Here is an 18,502-nt window from a genome sequence, read left to right on the forward strand (position 1 = left end):
CCCTGACACATTATCCCTGCAGTCCATTTACACAGGTGCTACTCAAAGCAGAATTCGGCTCCTTTCTCTCAGGTGGTCTGACACATTTACTGCAATGTGTAGATATGCCCATATATTTTATATTATGTAAAGCATATTTCCCAGACTAAAACCCTCTCCCAGAGAGTCTCCCTAGGTCTCTGTCTGATTTTGGCCTCATTTACTCCCTTGCAAATGAAAAGCAGTTCCATTGAAGTGAGTGAGGTAACACTTGTCTTAAACCTGTGTGAGATCATGTCAGAGCCGTGGTCCATAATAAAACCAGCTGCTGTTAACTCTTCAACAAGTTTCCATTCATTAGGGTTTTTCTTTGCTTAAATTCACATGAGCAATATCCATGGGCCAAGAAACACATTTTAGAAAGACAGCTATTTCCCCTTGCTAAAAACTAGAAAGTGCAGCAAACTACCCCAGTCTTCACTGGAAAACTACTGTATTTTGTTAATAAACAGAGGCATTTATGGACAAAACATGTGAATATACTTTTGGGAATCATCCTGTGCTGCCTAGAGGATAGGGACAAGATAAATTTTTGGTTTTGTGGGAGGAGGTTGGTGCTGGGTATGGGTTTTTTTCATGCCTGCAGTTTCTGGTATTTAATTCTAAATTGAGGAAAAACTTTGAATATAAATGTTTAAATTCAGCCTTGGTGACCTGTAGGCATTGAACCAGGATCAGTGAAAACAACTATGCCTACTCATGCCAACAACCTTTCCATCAGTGACTTTCCATTGTCTGGAAGGGTCACAGGAGAGACAGAAATAACGTGCTCAGATTATAAGGATTTTTTCTAGTTCATTGCACCAGTCTCCTGGCCTTCAGAACCGTATAACTGTATTTTGTCATATAAGTCAAATTCATAATCTGTCTCCACTTCCAATCTGTTCATTTATAACAAAACATATTTCCCATACATACAGTAAATTCCTTTCATTTTTTTACTAAGATGAGGTGATCTTTATCAGATACCGTGACACAGAATGCAAATACGTCACTACTACCTCCCCTCTTGTTAATATTAAGTCTACTATATATTAGCTCCAAGGAAGGAGCTCACATCTACTTAGAGAGGGCAGGAAAAGAACCCAACAAACTGCCTATTTTGAAAAAGCAATTGGGTCGTTATAGCAGACAGCCCAAGAACGACAAACTAGCTTTTGGGTTTGACAGGTGAAGCAATAAATGTCTTTGCTGATCATGGAAATTCTTTCTTGGACAATGGACTGAGGCTTTAAGGTAGTTCACGAGCACAATAGGGAAGGGGGTTGATGATTTTGACAGCCTTTACTGAAGGACCACAACAAAGGGAAGGGGAACTGCCAGCTGGGGACAGTGCAGAGCAGCAGAGTTGAACACCACGAACTCTTGCAATGCTTCTCTACAAGCAGCCAAAACAAGATTGCACAAACACTGAGCTTGGTCGTAAATCAGTCAGAGGAGGGGAAATGCAGGGGGAAAATTGCTCCAGAGCATGCATCATTTACTCTTTCTTCTTTTAAGAGGTAAAAGAAAAACACAGCAGTCTCCCATCTTCCATTTAGGCTCAGGAACACAGTAAAAATAGAAGAAATAAAAGGCATTTTTGAACATGCAATAATACATATTGCATTCAATGTGCTTGTTATTCAAGAACATTTTTCAGGAGCTCCAGATGCATTTAAAAAGCCAATATAACACAGAGTTTGATAGAATCATAGAATCATAGGATCAACAGGGTTGGAAAAGACCTCCAAGATCATCAAGTTCAACCCTTGATCCAACACTGCCTTGGTTTCTCACAATCCAAACCCTGAATGAAAAAATATGAATGAGATTAGATAAGTAGTTATTTTGATCTCCAAATTGGCTATCCCTGATTCTTCTAAGGTCTGGAAAATGGAACTATTCATGTGTTACTATTGCATGACCCAACAGTCACAACCTGACAGTGCTTCTTTTGGCCATATTAGGGTCCTTCAGTGGGTGTGTCATAGCATGACTTCATGATAATGATCAAATGACATCTCCTCAGAATTACTGCCAGCCAGACACGAAAAGCATTTGGAGGAGCAGAAGATTGGCTTCAAATCCAGCCAACCTGTCCTGCGTCTGACTGTAACACCCATTTTAAACGTGGCCTCCAAACATGAGCATGGTGTGCAATAAGGCATATAATCTGGGAGATCCAACTGATCAATCAGCCCTTCTGGCCACAAAGATGTGGGTTTTCAGCAAAGTTATGCAGGGGATCCCAGAAAATCTCTAAATTTACCAGTATGGCAAAAACATCATATTTCTAAGGTACTCAATTTAACACAAACAATAAAAGCTCCAGAAAATCTCCAGCGAGCAGAAAACCTTCTTTAGCTCCATTGTTGCACTTAACTGTCTCTTTCCCTGTGAAATAAAATCCAACTTGACCAACTACTTTATCCCTGTGATTTTGACAGTAGCGAGTACTGATCCCTAAATGAAATAAATGGAAAAGCAAGAATGTAGACACAACTGTGCTTCAATGACTTCGTGTCCCTATGTCATCTGTGTAGGGTTTCACCATCTAGAAACTGATGTGGTGGAGACAAAATCCCTGAGAGCTGTGTGGAGGAGGGATCTCTTCTGCAACTCCCATCCAAAGCACGCTGCTTCCTTCCTCCTCCTCCCAAAACTCATCCCTATTTATATGCACACACTTCTTATTTGCTTCGATCCTATGGTCCCATCCCTGACTCTGAAACACTCACATTTAGTCATGGCTTTTGTTGAAGTTAGTGCTTTATAACCAGTGAGAATAAGGTTTTGTCCTCTAATCCAAACCTTCAGTCATATAAATACACGCTAGATGCACTGAAGACCAAGGAGCTACATTTATATATACTGCTGGAGAGATGTTTTTTATTTGTTTGTGTTGATAGGGGGAAGGAGAGGAAATAGACTGGCATGTCTGGTTTTGTGGAGGAGGGTTAAATGGCAAACCAAACTGGCTGTAGTTTACAGGGATCTAAATAAAGGAACAAGAAAAAAAACTAGTCACAGAGCTTTCAATAACACGCAGCAGAGCAAACTGCAAGCAAACTACAAGCAAAGTTGTCATAATGCATTGTGTTTTATTGTCATAATGCATTGCTCCTTGATTCCATACTGTGTCCAGTGAATAAGCCACTTACTATTGTCACTGGAGTGAATGGAGCTCAGATCTTTCCCATATATGGCAGGGCCTTTTAATCACCAGGGAGCAAACCAGCAATGGAATTTTACTGGCTTTCTGGGTTTGCAGTGCCCTTTCTTGCATGAAATACTATTTTCCAGTGAATGTTTGTTTCTGGGATTTTGACCCAATTTCCTGCTGTCATTGTCCTTTAGGGGATGGGTAGAAAGCCAAACAAACAGGGCCAGATTCTCAACAGCAAGCAGCTTACAGCGAATTCTGAGTAACTCAAGGAAATCAAACAGATTTCCAGTTACTAAGGTAACTGAGATTAGACCCAATCTATATTTTTTAAAAAGCCTCTCACAATACCGTTTACATCACTGTACAGCTACTGAAATCAAGTTCAAATTCAGACCAACTGATGCCCAGGTCAAATCTTCTCCCTCATTTTCACCAATGTAGCAGAAAAGAGACAATTGGTGCTTTAAATTACTGGCATGGTGGTAGGGAAATTCTCAGCTGGCCTGCTTTTGCCAGTGTAATATATATTAGCCACAGAAATGTTTGGCTCCACATCATCTGGATTGCCTAAACATTCTTGTTCATATTTACGGCAATTAAAATGCTGCACTTCAATCTTTATAATACAAGTTCTCTTTGAAGTGGCAAAGCAGCAGCTGTGGCTTATCAGACATCCGAATTAAACTCCTCATTTTCATGGCAGGGGTGTGGCTCTGCCATGGGGATATGCTGTTCCCAAAGCCAAAAAAAGCAGCAAGCTCTCTCCTCTTGCCTACCCAGGGGTGCAGCACCCCAAAGCCACCCATGAACGATGTTGGCTGGAGGCATCCTGCAGCACCAGCAGGTTAAGCTATGCAGGTAAATGAGAGCTGACCAAACACTTCTCCAGATCTCAGAGCGAACCCAACCCACCCCTAATTTCCACACATTGTAGCCAAGCTCCAGGAATTTTTTTTCCAAACCTATGAGTTTTAACTGGGCCGCAGCAAAGCCAAATTCTCCCCAGCTTAATGGCTTTTGAAATTGCTGAGAGAAAGCAGTCATAAGGAAGATTCAAACACAAAGTCCTCAGCCTACTCTCTCTGTCTACTGAACCCAGAAGACTGAGGCAAAATTGTCCTCAGCACAACAGCTTGTATTAGTGGTGATCCGGGCTATCAAATTAGCACTGCTAGGTCCTCTGGAACGTTGAGGAGTTATAAAAGGTCATACCTTTGCCTCTGGAATGAAAGATTTTATCAGAGTGAGCACTGTGGCTCAGAAAAACAAAACAAAACAAAACAAAACCACACACACACACCCCAAAAAAAAAAAAAGAAAAAAACAAGAGAAGAGTGTCATTTCATTAGAGAGCGCGCTGTCAAAAAAAAGAATGAAGTGAGAAAAGGGTAGTAACATGCCCTGTGGCAGTCAGAAAGGCAGCAGGGAACATCAAAGCCTTGCAAATAAGAAAAAACCAATGGCCTGATCACAGGCTCCTTCACTGGGGAAGAGATCACTTTGAAGATGACTGGAATCCAAGGGGCAGGATCCTCTGACCTTGACTTCTGAAGGAGCCCAGGAACTGCTGCTCCTGCACTCCCTCGATGAGGGTTCATCCAGCCCTGAGCTGCTTCTCCCTAGCCAAAATCAGTTACTTCAGACAAGGACATAAAACAAGCTGCCAAAATCTCAGGACCTTTATTTACATAGCTGTCACAGGTTCAGGCTCCCTCAGCCATTTAATGAATCATCAATGCTAGCTCTCCCTCACCCCAAGTCATTTAAATTTTAGAATTGAGACAGTGATTTCCATGCCCCTTAGATTTCCACATGCTTGAAGGAAGATTGGGAAGGTCACGTGCACATCCATGTGCAATGACATTGTCTTCCTGCATTTAGCAGAACACACCCCCCCCTTTTATATTTGTTGGCCTTCAGAGTTGTCCTTCTGAATATATCCCAAACCAGTACATTTATAGCAAAACTTTATCTCCACAAATCTACTTATCTATTCTATAAGCTATTCTATAAGATAAATTCCAAAGGTTTTTTTTTTGCCATCTAAGGACATAAACCAGAAAGTGTGCAAATGGGTGGGTTCCACTTTGCTTCACACCCTCCACAGCAAACCTCAAGGGGAATGCTCTTTATTTGTGTTCTGTATACAAGAGGGCATGAAAACATGTAATGTCGTTTCATTGCCTGAAATCTTTCCCTAACATTTTCCCCAGTGCAGCCTGGCCTGCCCCAGGGGTTACAATTTCAAATGCTTTCTTGGACACAAAACTGAACAAGCAGATAAGGTTCAGCAGCTTCCTTAATAGTTTTGCTTCCAAGCTTATGACACTGTGGTGGATCTGTATGCAAAACCTGTCTTCACTCAGTTTTGGAACATGCATGACAACTTCACAGGAAGATTGTTTCAGGTGCAGCAAGCAATCTGCAAGCACCCAAGAAATTCCCTCCAGACACATCAGCACGCTGTCACTACTGAGCCTGGTCCCCATCTTCCACCTCATTCACTGGGCTTCAGCAGTTTTATACCCTTAATCTAGAAGTTACTTTCTAGTGGGATACATGTCTGTGTGAACAAACAAAGAAAAAAAAGTCTGAGTTCATGCTGGGAAATTAGTCAAAAATAAGGTTTTAGCCAGTGCTTAAACTTGGCATTTTGGTATTAGAAGTTCTTTATGAACACTAATGAACTAAGCCCCAGCAACCCAATGGGCTAAATACAGAAAGGTACAGATTATCCTTTATTTGGAGATAGAGAAACAGACACATGGTGATGAAGTGACTCACCAGGTATTTAAGACCATAGAAAAAAATTCAAAGGAAAAATTACTCTAGTGGCTTAAGATACAGCTGCTTTTTCCCTTTCTCTCTTTCCCCTTCTTCCTCAGTTATTTGGTCCTACCCTCAGGTAAGACAGTCTCCATAAGCAGGACAGTAGGACAGTCTCCATAAGCACTTCTTCCTAGCTTGAACCCATAAACACTTCCATAGACAAGATTTTCTGATTAGGAGGTGCCCCTATGCTTCATGGACAGAGTTTTTCCCTCTTAATGGGCAGACAAAAGGGGCAGGAAGGGGGAAAGAGGCATAAACTTGCAGTGGTGGCTCCTGACTGTCATAGGTTTACTTGTTCTAAAAAAAAAAAAAAAACCAAGGGGGAATTCTACTTTTTTCTTTTCCCTGCATCCCTGTAAAAGAAAGATGTTGAATGGGAGAGGGTGGTTTGCCTCCTGCTGATCGTGGTTAGAATTACGCCAAAAGGTGGAAAGTACTGAGCTGTTTCCTTTTTCAAGGGGACTTTGGGTGCAGGATTATTGTTTAGTTGGTTTTTGTGTTCTCTTGTTGTTCTGCCCATACACATATATCCTTTAATAAAGGGCTGTTATTTTTTCCTTTCTCCATACTTCCTCAATTGGAGACTCTTAATTTCAGATTTACAGCTGCTTAGAGGAAAGAGTTTGGTCTTCCTCATAACTCATCCTCCTTAACAAAACACCTCAGTCTCACTGAACTGAGACACTGACCACTGGTGGAGGGGTGACCCAGCTCAGAGCCTACCTGCCTCACTGCCGGGGAGCCCAGCGAGCCTGGGCACTGCTGTCACTGGATGCACAGCAGTTTCTGCACAACAAAGCAACAGCCAAGAGGTTTTCAAGTGAGAAAGACTGGAAAGCAGCTTTCCTTGCAAGGGCAGCTGAGGACGCTCCGGGAGAGGGACACAGTAGGGACCACACTGCCAACGCCGGTGTCTGCTCAGCAATCAGGCTGCAAGCCCCACACCATTTGTAAGGACTAAGCACAGTTCCAGAGGAAAAACACATGAAATGCAGCACTTTTTTAATGCAGGATGGAAACCATACAGCTAACACAGCAGGGCTAGCAGCTACGTAACAGTGTTACATTCTCTAACCTTTTTGGTTGATCAAATCTGTTTCAAGAAAAGCAGGAGCAAGCTCCCCCAGAACTGGGAGTGATCCCAAAGACTGAGTATTGAGCATCCTTCCCTGTTGGGCTAGTTGAAATGTACCAAGGCATCAGGAAAGAAAAAAAAAAAAGGAAGAAAGTTGCATAATTCAGCTGTCCCACAACCTCAGTGTTTCATCCAGAATGGTCAGATCTCATCTGATCTTCACATGTCTCTGGGTCAAATTTCAGCCTTAACCAAGTCCTTGACAAGCAGCTTAGAAGCATGGACCAGCTACATCTTCCCAACAAGAATCAGCACTCCAAGAGTAAGTACCTACACATGTGTAGGTGACTTGGTACAGTTGCCCCCCAAACCTATTTTCATCCATTTAACCACTCAGGAGCTATGAACAAAACCATCAAACCATCCCCTGCACATGCATATTTCTGAAGGCTCTAGGAAGTCAGCAGCTTCCTTGTTAGAAGGTGCCAGGGGGTAGTTACTATGAGGAGGCAATTTTTAAAGAATGAAAGCTTCCTTTGAAGACAGACTCCCACTCTTTGCAGTCACAGGCCTGCGTGCCTCAGGCTTTGTACACCTGGAGCCCAATCCTGCAAACTCCCTACGAAGCTCCTCTCAAAGGCAACAAAAGATTCACAGGACTGCATTTCTCATTCTGCCCTGTTGCCTTTCTGGGAGCTTTCTCCCATACCCAGGAGAGTCCAGACAAGCCCTGCAGATGGACAGTTAATGCTGCTCTCTTGGCCCTCTCAGGCATATATGGTTTCCTGTCCTTCTTTGTTCACACACAGTGATCAAATGTACCAAGTTGTACCCTTGACAGACAGAGGTGAACAACTCCATGGATCTTTAATACAAATTAAAATTCAGGCAGCCCACAGAATAGGTCTCATGTAAGCAACTACTGAGAAATCAAAGTATTTTAAACAGTCCCAGGGCATTCATGTTCTATTTGTCCTGAAGGAAGGACATCCCACAGGCCTTGCCCTATCTTTCTAGTCTCACCACCTGGAACAAGAAGCACTGTGCCCTAAACCTATATGGGACTGAGATGCTGACTGGCATGCCACATGTGGCCCCATGAATGACACTGAAGAATAAGAAATCATCTTAATGCACTTCAACTTTCCCTCTAATGACAGCCAGAGGAACTTACATATCCCCTTTTCCTTTCAAATAACCCAGCTTTCAGTGTCACTGTTGCCTTATGTGTATTGATGTTGGACAAGAAATAAAAGCACAAGGGAAATTACCCCTCTCTCAGGCTGCTCCATGTCAGAATAGTGCTGTGAGTATATGAAGTAGCAATTGCGGAAAATCCCTTAGTCTTCTAATACATGCTTATGTCACTCAGTGTCAAAGTGTATTTAGAGTACACAGGACTACCCTTGCATCAGATCCTGAATCCATTAATGATGGTATTGATTTCACCAGGACTAATTGTGTGAATGAAGGCTGCGGAATTGATCCTCTTGTCATTGCAGGTGGCAATAAAGAAAAGTTTTCAGGAAATACAAATTATTTCAGTTGAGTCTCTTGTTCACAGATATCTTGTCTGGTATTTCTTCCCTACCATTATGATTTAGATACTGCATTAAGGTATGCAGGTTTTATTGACTAAGATACTCACCTATCAAAAAAGCTTCCCTAAAAAAGGCAGACCTATACTTTCTTCAAATATATTGAGAAAAGTTCAGCCCTGCCTTACTTAAAGGAAATTTAATTAAGCAAATGGACTACTGGAAGTTTCCCTCCATTTGTAATTTATGTCACAAAAGTCCATTCCGTTGGTTTTGGTGTGTGTCATTTTAGGATCTCATTCCATCTCAATGGCAGGAGAAAAAGATGTGAGACATGCTGCAGATGCATATGCTTACTGAGAAACTACAGCTACACTTAATGAGACAGAGAAAGAATGGAGGCAGGGTCCCAGGGTTCCTTGATGGCAAATCACACAAGAACAAATCTTTCACAATATGGTATCTAAAACAGATAAATTACACTAAATAGACAGTTGTCACAAAAAAAAACCAGAAAAAAAACCCCAGAAAACAAAAACCAGCCAACCAAACAAAACAACAAAAAACAAAACTCCAAAAAACCAACCCAAAAAATAGCAACAAACTGGCTCCTTATTTTCTTTGAGCTGCTTCCAAGGAGGGAATGTGTTATTTTCCCAAATTATTCTCCTGCCCGCCTTTTAGCAAGAGAAGCCTTCTCAGGCAAAATTGCACAAAAACTGCATACTCTGAAAATAAATATTCCTCTGAAAGCAAACACTCCACAAAAAGTAATTTTAAAAAGAGTTATGTTTTCATTCCTCCAAACTGCATGTGACACATGAGAAAAATCTCTTCCACTTCTGTGGATCTGGGCAGAGATTAGCAGTTTGGTCAATGTCTGCTGCTATCAAGTATTCATCTGCAGTTAAACTTCCTCCCTCCCTTCCTTTTCCCAGCTCTTTCTTTGAGAAATTTCCTGCTATGCAGAATGTCATGCTATCAGCAGACAACCTTGAACAATGATTTCCAACTGTCCCAGCGTGTGAAAGGAGCTGGGAAGGGGAGCCTGCTCGCTGGCTCTCCCCAGGACCGCTCTGACAGAAATGCAGACCCAGACTTTTAAGAGCTCCAGTCGCACCCAAGCGCATTTTTCTCCCCCTTTTAACAGGAAAGACAACTTCACAGAAACATTCTGGCAGTGTGCTGTTGCACATGCTGAAGGCTGAAAACAAAAACAGATGCCATCTGTTGTCAACAATACTTCTGTGAGAGGCTGCCACGAGGGACATCTGATTCAGCAAGTATCAGATCACTTACATTAACCAGAGCTTTACTGTATCTGTATCAGTTACGCCCAGAGACTGCCTTTATAGTCAGGCTGCCCCGAAAGCCCAGGTATTAGGAGGCAAAATTAAAAGCAATTCAGCAGATCTTAATAAACTAAAAACTCTTATTGCAATTTCTTAAAAAAAAAAAAAAAAAGGGGGGGGGAGAGGGGAAACAAGAAAGGATAGATAGGTTATTGCTCCACTAACAAGCCCACTGAAGGATCAAAAATGGAGTGGCAGGACCAGCACAGATCCTGCCCTGCATCTCCTCATTCAGGTCTGCCGGGGTGGGCAAGCAGGCATCCCCTCCACCCGCCTGGCACAGAGATCCCCCTTAGTTCACCACGAACATCTGGAAAGGGGGTGGGGGTGAGGCACAGAGAGAGAGCAGGAGAGCAGAAATAGTCTCTGACACTTTCTCAGTATTCCCACAGCCCGTTAGGTTTTGCATGCTGCCTGATCTGTAGCTGCAATGCAGTCAGACCGGCTCGCTCCCAAACAAACACGTATCGTTAAGTCCTTACCTCTGGCTGAAAAGTATTCAACTAGTAGGAAGGAAATGAATAACTGCTGCTTGGGCAGGAGCGCAGCAAGAAAGACACACCAGCAGCCTCACACACAGCCCTATTCAATAAAACTACAGCTTTTCCTTGGCCCCTCCCAAAAGTCAAAGCTAAGTGAATACATATCCCTTATGTTTACAATTGGCAGGCAGCGGTATGCATTGTCCTCAATTTATTCTAATAGACAGCCAATGGCTGTGCACAAGCCAAGGTGGGTTCAGCCTGCCTGCAGAGATGCCTGTCATTCCCTAGGCATGCTCAGGAAGCCACTCATCAGAAAACCAAGACCTAAAAAGCTTCGAAAATTCGTGCAAGCTGCCAAAACTGTCTTGCTACATGCCCTTTTTTGGTTATCCTTAGCAGGGCCTCTGAAAGTAAATCCTCTGTCAGGAACAATCATAAGAAATGTTAATCTTGGAGAAAGAGGCTGTCTTGTTGAACACAAATGGAGCTTAAAAAAGGAAATACACTGAATGGAAAGAGACACAGTAAACATATTTACTTTTTGCACCAGTTTAAAAAAAGATCACATAAATAATTTTACTACAGCTAAACTTCACTGTATTTTTTTTTTTTAACAAGGACCACATGTAAAAGGGAGCAGAAACGCTCTGCTGTACAATCTTGATTCTGCAGAAAAAGAGAAACACCAGTGGGAAGGGCACATGAAAGCTGAGTGGGCAGTCTTCACAGCCACTTTCCATTTCTAATAGTACAACAGAAGTTACAGACAGAAGAGTTGTGTTCTGAAATATAACTTTTAAAGAGATTTAAAACTTTGATGATGATCCTTGGCAAGCTGGACTAGTTGGATGCAGAGGTTTAGTTTATAGGTATCCAGCTATTTATCTAGACATTAAAACTGGTTCATTTACTACGAAAATAGCCCCACATCTGCATAATCCAACCAGCACTTTTCACTATCTTTAAATATTTTTGATAAAGTAAGCTTAAATCTGTTTTCCTTTAGTGATTGCACACTATGGATAACTTTGCAAATTATGTAGGTAGCTTAAGAAAATGAATAAACAGATGAAGACTGACTCTGGAAACATACAAAGTATACAAACGAATTGTGAAAAAAAAATTCGAAAGTTGTTGCCTAGAAAAGAGCACAGTACACAGATCCTAACACGTACCAGCCACTAAGCAAAGATGCAGGACAACACCTGACTGCTCTAATGGGGCAAGATTCCAGACCAGGAGATACTCTGCAGATTCATATTTGGCAATAATATACACAAAACCATTTAGGGGGAAACTGTGTGTGAGATGACTTTACAACTGAATGGGCTAAACTATTTTAATGCTTTTCTGGGTCTTTTTTTCTGGCCACTGGGCTCCATGGATTGAGTCGTGTAATGCAAGAAGGATGCAGTCCATAGACAGTAAACTAATCTTTATAGTGTGAAAAAAATCAAAGAGAGACAAATCTATGCACATTTACAGCAAGAAATCATAATTATACTGGTGTAATTTTAAATTTCACAGCTTTATTAGATCAAGTGTGTTTGTTTAAAGTGGTGTTTGTTTTTGGAAGGCATTTTTTCTTCATTTTAACAACCCTTTGGAAACTTCTTCTAATACCAGACAGCTTCCATGATGTGGCTACGATGGTTTAAAATATTAAAAGTAATACCTACAGGTTTGCAGGATTTACTAGACAAGAGAGAACAAAATCCTTGTTCTCAGTCATTCCACTAACTACAGAAATTATTGGCCTTTATGTATCCATGACCAAATAAAAAGAGGTAGTGACGTTATGTAGGAAGGAATTACAAATCTCCACTGGGTCTTACCATCCCCTAGATTTTCAGGATGTAAAACTCTGAAGAATCCAGGCTAAGGAGAAAGTGCAACTAAGGGATGCTAGAAAAGAAAACTGAAGAAGTACCCTCAGGTTCTCATTCCAGCATGGACACCAACTCCTGCAATCTCAGAGTCTACTGCAACAGGGAGCTAGGAGGGACACACCACCTAAAGCTGAAAGCAACTGGGAATTGTTGTGGTTTTCTGGTTTGGGGGTTTTTTTCACTCTTTAAAGACACTTAGCATGAGTTTGATATTCCTTTGTCAAATCAATGCAAACTCTGTGTTCCAAGTCAATTTTCCATTAAAATTCCACCAAAAAAACCCCCAACAATCTTGTATTGGGGAAATGATGTCGTGAAAAGTAACGTTTGCATCCCTCTTGCTAAGCTGAATTTCACTTAGAGAAACTTTTGAATTCCATTACTTGAAACTTGAAAGCCAACAAACTGTCACAGATACCATAGTTTTCTGGGAGATATTACTGGAAATGCGAGCTATGAAAAATGCAGAGTTAAATTCTGATGGGTGCCCCTTTGCATCCTATGCCTAGGAACCACCTCTAAATATATTGCTCTAAATATGTCTGCTGTAAACACATAGCTATAACATGCTTAAATCCACAGTTGTAAGAATTTAGGGAACTATCATGGTAGTCCTTGCCCTCATCCCCGGGGCTGCAACTCTAGCCACGCTTTCCTATCCCCTTTGCTTTACAAATCAGAGACCCTTTGGCACAGCACAAAGCTACAAACCCTTTTGGCAGTTTAATAACTCAACTCTCGGTTTAGGATTGCACATATAAGACATAGAAAGAATATTATATGCAAACCAAGTACAATTTTGATATCAATAGGCTTTAATGGTAAGTAAGAGCCCTGCAAGTGCTCCTTGTTGAGATCTTGAGCTCAATAACTTGGGGCAAGGGTAGGACTGCTCACGATGAAAGCCAAAGTGCTTATACATGTTGGGCTCTTAGTACATTCTTGGAGACCCTAAGCCTGCACTCAGTCCCTCAGAAGATTCATGTTAGAAGTACCTGGAAATCTCTGTCGAGACTGTGGCTCTTGCAAGTTTATCAACTTTTCCTACAAAATTTACAATCTAAAGATGAGGTAAGGCTGTGGTCTAGAAAGTACACTATAAATCATCCCCTAGAGGTAGGTCTGGTTGCTGCATGCAGCCACTCTGAGGAACTTGCATTTTGGCACTGCAAAGCCCTCAAGACTTGGCAGGCAGTGCTGGCCAAAGGGGCCACTTGGGTTATTGCTAGTCCAGGCCCCTGAGTACCTTCTTCCCGAAGCAGCTGTGATGGCAGAGCTATGTTCCCCACCTGAAAAAAAGGTCTTTGGAGTATTTGGGGAGGGATAATATTTTGCTTTTCAAAATGAAGCCGTTTTTATTGTTTTTATTATTGAGCTTCCCAAAATTATTTTTCTTCTCTTTATTTGACATGGTGTACCTTGATCATTACTGAGTAGAACTGTCTGTCACCACTGTCACTGCAATGTCTTCAGCTACCATTTCAGAAACACATTCTGAACCACCCCACCCCTGCACATTCCCACAATACAGCAAAATGCATATAAAGCATCAAATACACCACACGGAAGGCCTTTCTTCCCATCTGTACCAAACTAATTTGGTTCTTGCCTCTCATCCCCAAAATCTAATTTTTTTTAGTTGTCTCCACAGCTAATAGTGGGTCAAAACTGTTCTAGTGCTCATGGCATAAAGATAGAAATCTTCAGAAAGGAGCTTCTGTCCTGCAGCTGGCATAGATGCTCCATGTTTAGGCTGGGAGACCAAATCTCTGCTTAGGAGAATCACAGTAGTGAGGACTGCACTGGGAATAACCAACCCTATTCCCTAGCACAGAGACTGACACAAAGGGGCAGGGTTCCTGCTGCTCCAGGGTAATGATGATGTATCACTCAGATACATCACCAAGAATGACAAGAAAGCAGCCTTTGTTTGCTATCCTGGTGCCAGTAACAAAGGCACGACACGCTGGAGCGCTGGCATAGGTCAGAGATACAAAAGGTTATAACCCTGCCAGCAGCAAGGGTCAGCATCCACTTAGTCTGCAATCACAGCTTCATCTGAACACAGCTCTCACTCCAGTAAATGCCCTCAGACCCAACCAGCAGTGCTTTTATCCAACAGGTCTGAGTTCTCCTCACAGCACTCTTCACACTTATGCAGTGCAACAGTTCATTGTAAATGAAAGTCTGTCATTCTTCGTCTTTGAGCAGGACGAGGAGGGAAGGGAGTTTTAACACTTCCAATGACAAAATATATCCCTGGAGGGTCACGTGGCTGGGGCAGAGCCTTGGTCCTACCCTGTAAACCCTCTAGGGAGCTAAAGGAGGTATCAAAAGACCTTGAGAAGAGAGATAGGGCTCCCTTTCCTGACAACACTAAACAAAATTTTCCTCCTCCTCACTGCATATTGGAATATTCAGCACAGTGTGGAATATCTCTAAGCACCCCTGAAATACCAGGCACAACTGCATTGTTCTTCACTTTCAGTCCCTCCAGTGCCAAGTGGAATATCATGATCAAAGGTGAGGAAGGAAGAAGGACTAAACCTCCACTAGCCCCCAAAGGACACAACTGAGATGGATAAGAAGCATAGGCAGAGAAAAGTCAGTAGTTGAGGAGATGGGACACCAGTGTAACTTGTGCTGCCTGCCCTCTGTCAAACACAGGGCAATAAGTAGAGGTAACTTTTCCAGTAATCTTTGCTTTTTGCTCCCAGTGCAGAGGGCAGGAAATGTGCCATGCACCCTGGACTGGCTCATACCTTCTCTCTTGCTCCAGGCCAGAGCAGAAGGTCATGGTTTGGCTCTGCACATTTTCTCATACCTCCTCACAACATAAAGAGAGCACAGTGTGGGTTTTCCCTGACCCAGCAGATGATTTCTAAATGATGCTATGGCTAGGCCATTTCCACAGCTCATCTGAAATCAGCCTCATCTTATATACAGAGGCTACAGCCCAGATGGTGGTGCTCACAGCTGTGGCCATCTGACATGAAGGTGAGTAAGCTCAGATTTGTGATTGAGCCACCCAGCTGGCAGGTCTGTCTGGGGGATTGTTTCCAAGGGCATGAGGGAGAAGCCCACACACCACGAGATTTGATCATCCTTATGATTACCTCCTGGGCACAGAAAAGCTGCTTGTATGTTAGACAGGCAGAGGTAACGTTTTAGGAAAATTTTACACATGCTGCTTCGGGCCTTTTGGCCTGAAACAGCGCAACCCGTAAGACTTCAAAGCCACCAGTGCACTCAAAGAGGGTGTAAAAGCTGCCACAAAAGAGAGTAGAGAAATATGAGCATCTCTTCAAACGCAGGGCTGCATGCAATAGTGTCAGTCAGCTGAAAAAAAAAAAAAAACAAAAAACCTAGTGCTGCTTAGACACAGTAACAAGAAGAATGCACATCTTTCTTAACACAGATGCTCCCCTCAGTCTCCCTAGGACTCATGTATATCCAGTGGAAGAGATAGAGCCCCCCAGCAAGCTTTTCACATCACAAATTTTCAGCAAATCCAGAAGAGCTGCACCCAGGGCACCAAACCTCTCGCTTGAAGTGCCCCAAATCCCCCCCATGAATGGCAAGGGCTGTGTTTTCTTTCTACCTGAAAGGTATTATGATTCTTCTGGGTGCTAGCAAAAGCAATAAATGAAGAAACAATGGATCCTGTTTAAGGTGTAGGAATCAAAAAGCACACCATGCATTAATCCATGAAAGCCAAGCAAGAAATGCAGGGCAGAAATTTTCACCTTGCATGACTGTATTAGGAAAGAAAGCCCCCCACTGCTACGAGGATGAGAGACTTACCTAGCACACATAGCTGGATTTAGTCAAGTGTTTCCATGAGCAGCACTCCCTCCCCCTGGGTTAAAAAAATTAAAAAGCAGGCATATCATTATGCTTTGTTGTCATCCATTTTGTTGTGGCATATCTGCTCATTTCTGCTAGGTGAAGTATTTAATTTCTCTTGATTTAGAGAGCTAAATATATGTAAAGTGCATTTATATACTAAAAAAGAAAAATCAAAACTAAAATGGCACCTAAAAACCTACTGGAAAAAGATATTTCTACCCACAACAAGAAAGAACTAATTAGGGGCACAGTGACTTTACCTTGCTAAAAGCAAGACAAACAATATAGTGGCCCATATTCCAAAGAAAACAACACCTGAACTTTTTCCCTACAAAACTAAGCCTAGCTATTAGTACACAGTGCCCCCCAAAGAGCAGAGATTTCACAGCACCTTCACTCACTAGTAGAAAAGTAAAAAAAAAAAAAAGAGCTCTTCTGCATTGCTTTGGAAAGTGTGACTTGTATACACTTTTTCTGCAGGCGAACATGTGGTAAGGGAACTCTGCCCTCAGAGACCTCTTTTCCTGAAAGGCATGCCCTCTCCTCACAGAGTAAAAACTATGAACAGCAAATGTGTATAATTTTCCAAACATGTCCATTTTCCATCACCAGTCGTAAAAGACTACCTGCAGTGAAAGTAGCAGCGCTCAGAAATTTGCACACTTTCTCAATTTGCCTTGTTTTGAGACAAATGAGTGCATTCACCCAAAACGATTGCACTGTACACACTCCTCCTTTGTGAATTTGTCTTTGAGCATTGTTTTCCAGGCAGAAAAGATGGTGCCATCATCTACTTTTCCAACTGGGTTACGAGTTGCACAGGTGCTGGTACAAACATTTTGAGGGTGAAGCATATTCCTCTGCTTGATTCTCCTCTCACTTAGACTAGGTTAAACCAAGTGTTAGACTAATCAAATCAATATTCTCTCACATATCCTATTGTTACAGCAATGTGAGAACCAGGCCCCTTTGTGCTCTGATGCTGATGAACTATTGAGCTTCAGGAGCTTGGCTCAGGCAATGAGCAGAGGTTATGCCTCGGTCATTAACTTGGACTCAAATGAAAAACACGACTTTCCTAGGCTAAGCCCATTGAAGCCCCACATATACCCAGGTTTGCAAACAAGACTTGTGGTCTTCATTTAGGTCTCCTGTGCAGCTCTGTACTGTAACAGAATTCAACTGCTTCTCCATGACCATGTCCCTAGGGATGGCAAGCAACAGAGAGAGAAAGGCACCTCAGGCAACTGAAGGCTGTGCTTATTCAGCAAAATCAATAGAGGTGGTTGGTAGGCTGCTGGCAAGAATACCTGTTTCTGCTAGCATTTGCTTCAAGCAGTGAATTTATTGCTGTCCACATTTTATCCATGCAGCACATGCACAAGGGGAAGAGTGTGAATATACTCACCACTTTCCAGCCTGTTCACACTGTACTTTATTGCCATAGATTTCCTTACACCTCCTCCAAACCCAAGCTCTAACTAGTTCAGGCCACATTACATTCCTTTAGAGAGGACCTGAACTCTGTTGCTGTACATTAATGCATTTCAGTGCCATACAGGTAAAAACTAGAATGATAGAAAGAAAGGAGTATTTCTCCCTTTTTAAAGATTAAAGCAAGGTACTGAAAAGATCCATATAGATCCAGCTTAAATCCACACAGGTATTCAGACACTCAGCTCATATTTACACAGTCAGTAAGTCTCCCATCATTTAAGATTTCTGTCCAGTACAGTCCTGGCTTTCAGTGACTTGGATAACATCCCACAGGTAGTGTCTGGCACAGCCAAGAAAGGAACGCAGAAGTTCTGCATTTTAGCCAGATCCCTATCAAGAAGGATGCATCCCACAGAAAGACCAGCTGACCAGCTGTGCTGAGCAGCTCACATGGGGCTGCCAGCATGTAGCTTCACTCACTGCAAGAGAGCACAGCAGGTTAGAGAGCTGAAAGAGGGTGAGGAAGGACTGTGCCAGGCAGGAAGAAGCTACGACACTGCAGGGGATAGAGAAAGCAGGCAGAAGGGTGCATGGCAAAAGACTGGAAAACAAGAGACAACACTAGGAATAACAGGACAGTGAAAAGTGGGAGAGACAAGCACACAGCCTCTGCACTCACACTCCTAGTGCTGTCACACAGAGGGTAGAGCTGTGTTGTCCCAGATCAGAACAAATGAACCAGTTGCAGCTTTGTGCCACGATCTGAGTATGCATGTGCTGTGCAAGTGCTACTTGTGCTAGTGGACAACATTTCTAGAATGAGATCTGTAGTGCCCAGCATCACACCCTGTCAGACTG

General features: G+C 42.5%; 1 protein-coding gene across 9 annotated transcripts in view; it reads right to left on the bottom strand.

The window, feature by feature from the left end:
• Nucleotides 1–10,679, bottom strand: part of CALD1 (caldesmon 1) — a 197,098-nt gene extending 186,419 nt beyond the window's left edge. For 6 of the 9 annotated variants that reach the window (XR_007904050.1, XM_051784451.1, XM_051784443.1 and 3 more), the window contains exon 1: nt 10,467–10,679. The gene's annotated coding sequence lies outside the window, so the exon portion shown is untranslated. The remainder of the gene's footprint in view (nt 1–10,466) is intronic. The other 3 variants (XM_051784452.1, XM_051784449.1, XM_051784453.1) reach the window with 2 other exon arrangements.
• Between the last annotated feature and the right edge of the window lie 7,823 nt (nt 10,680–18,502).

This window comes from Manacus candei, unplaced genomic scaffold (genome assembly GCF_025592945.1).
Source record: "Manacus candei isolate 608988 ecotype Guabito, Panama unplaced genomic scaffold, ASM2559294v1 h1tg000018l, whole genome shotgun sequence".
Taxonomy (NCBI): Eukaryota; Metazoa; Chordata; class Aves; order Passeriformes; family Pipridae; genus Manacus; species Manacus candei.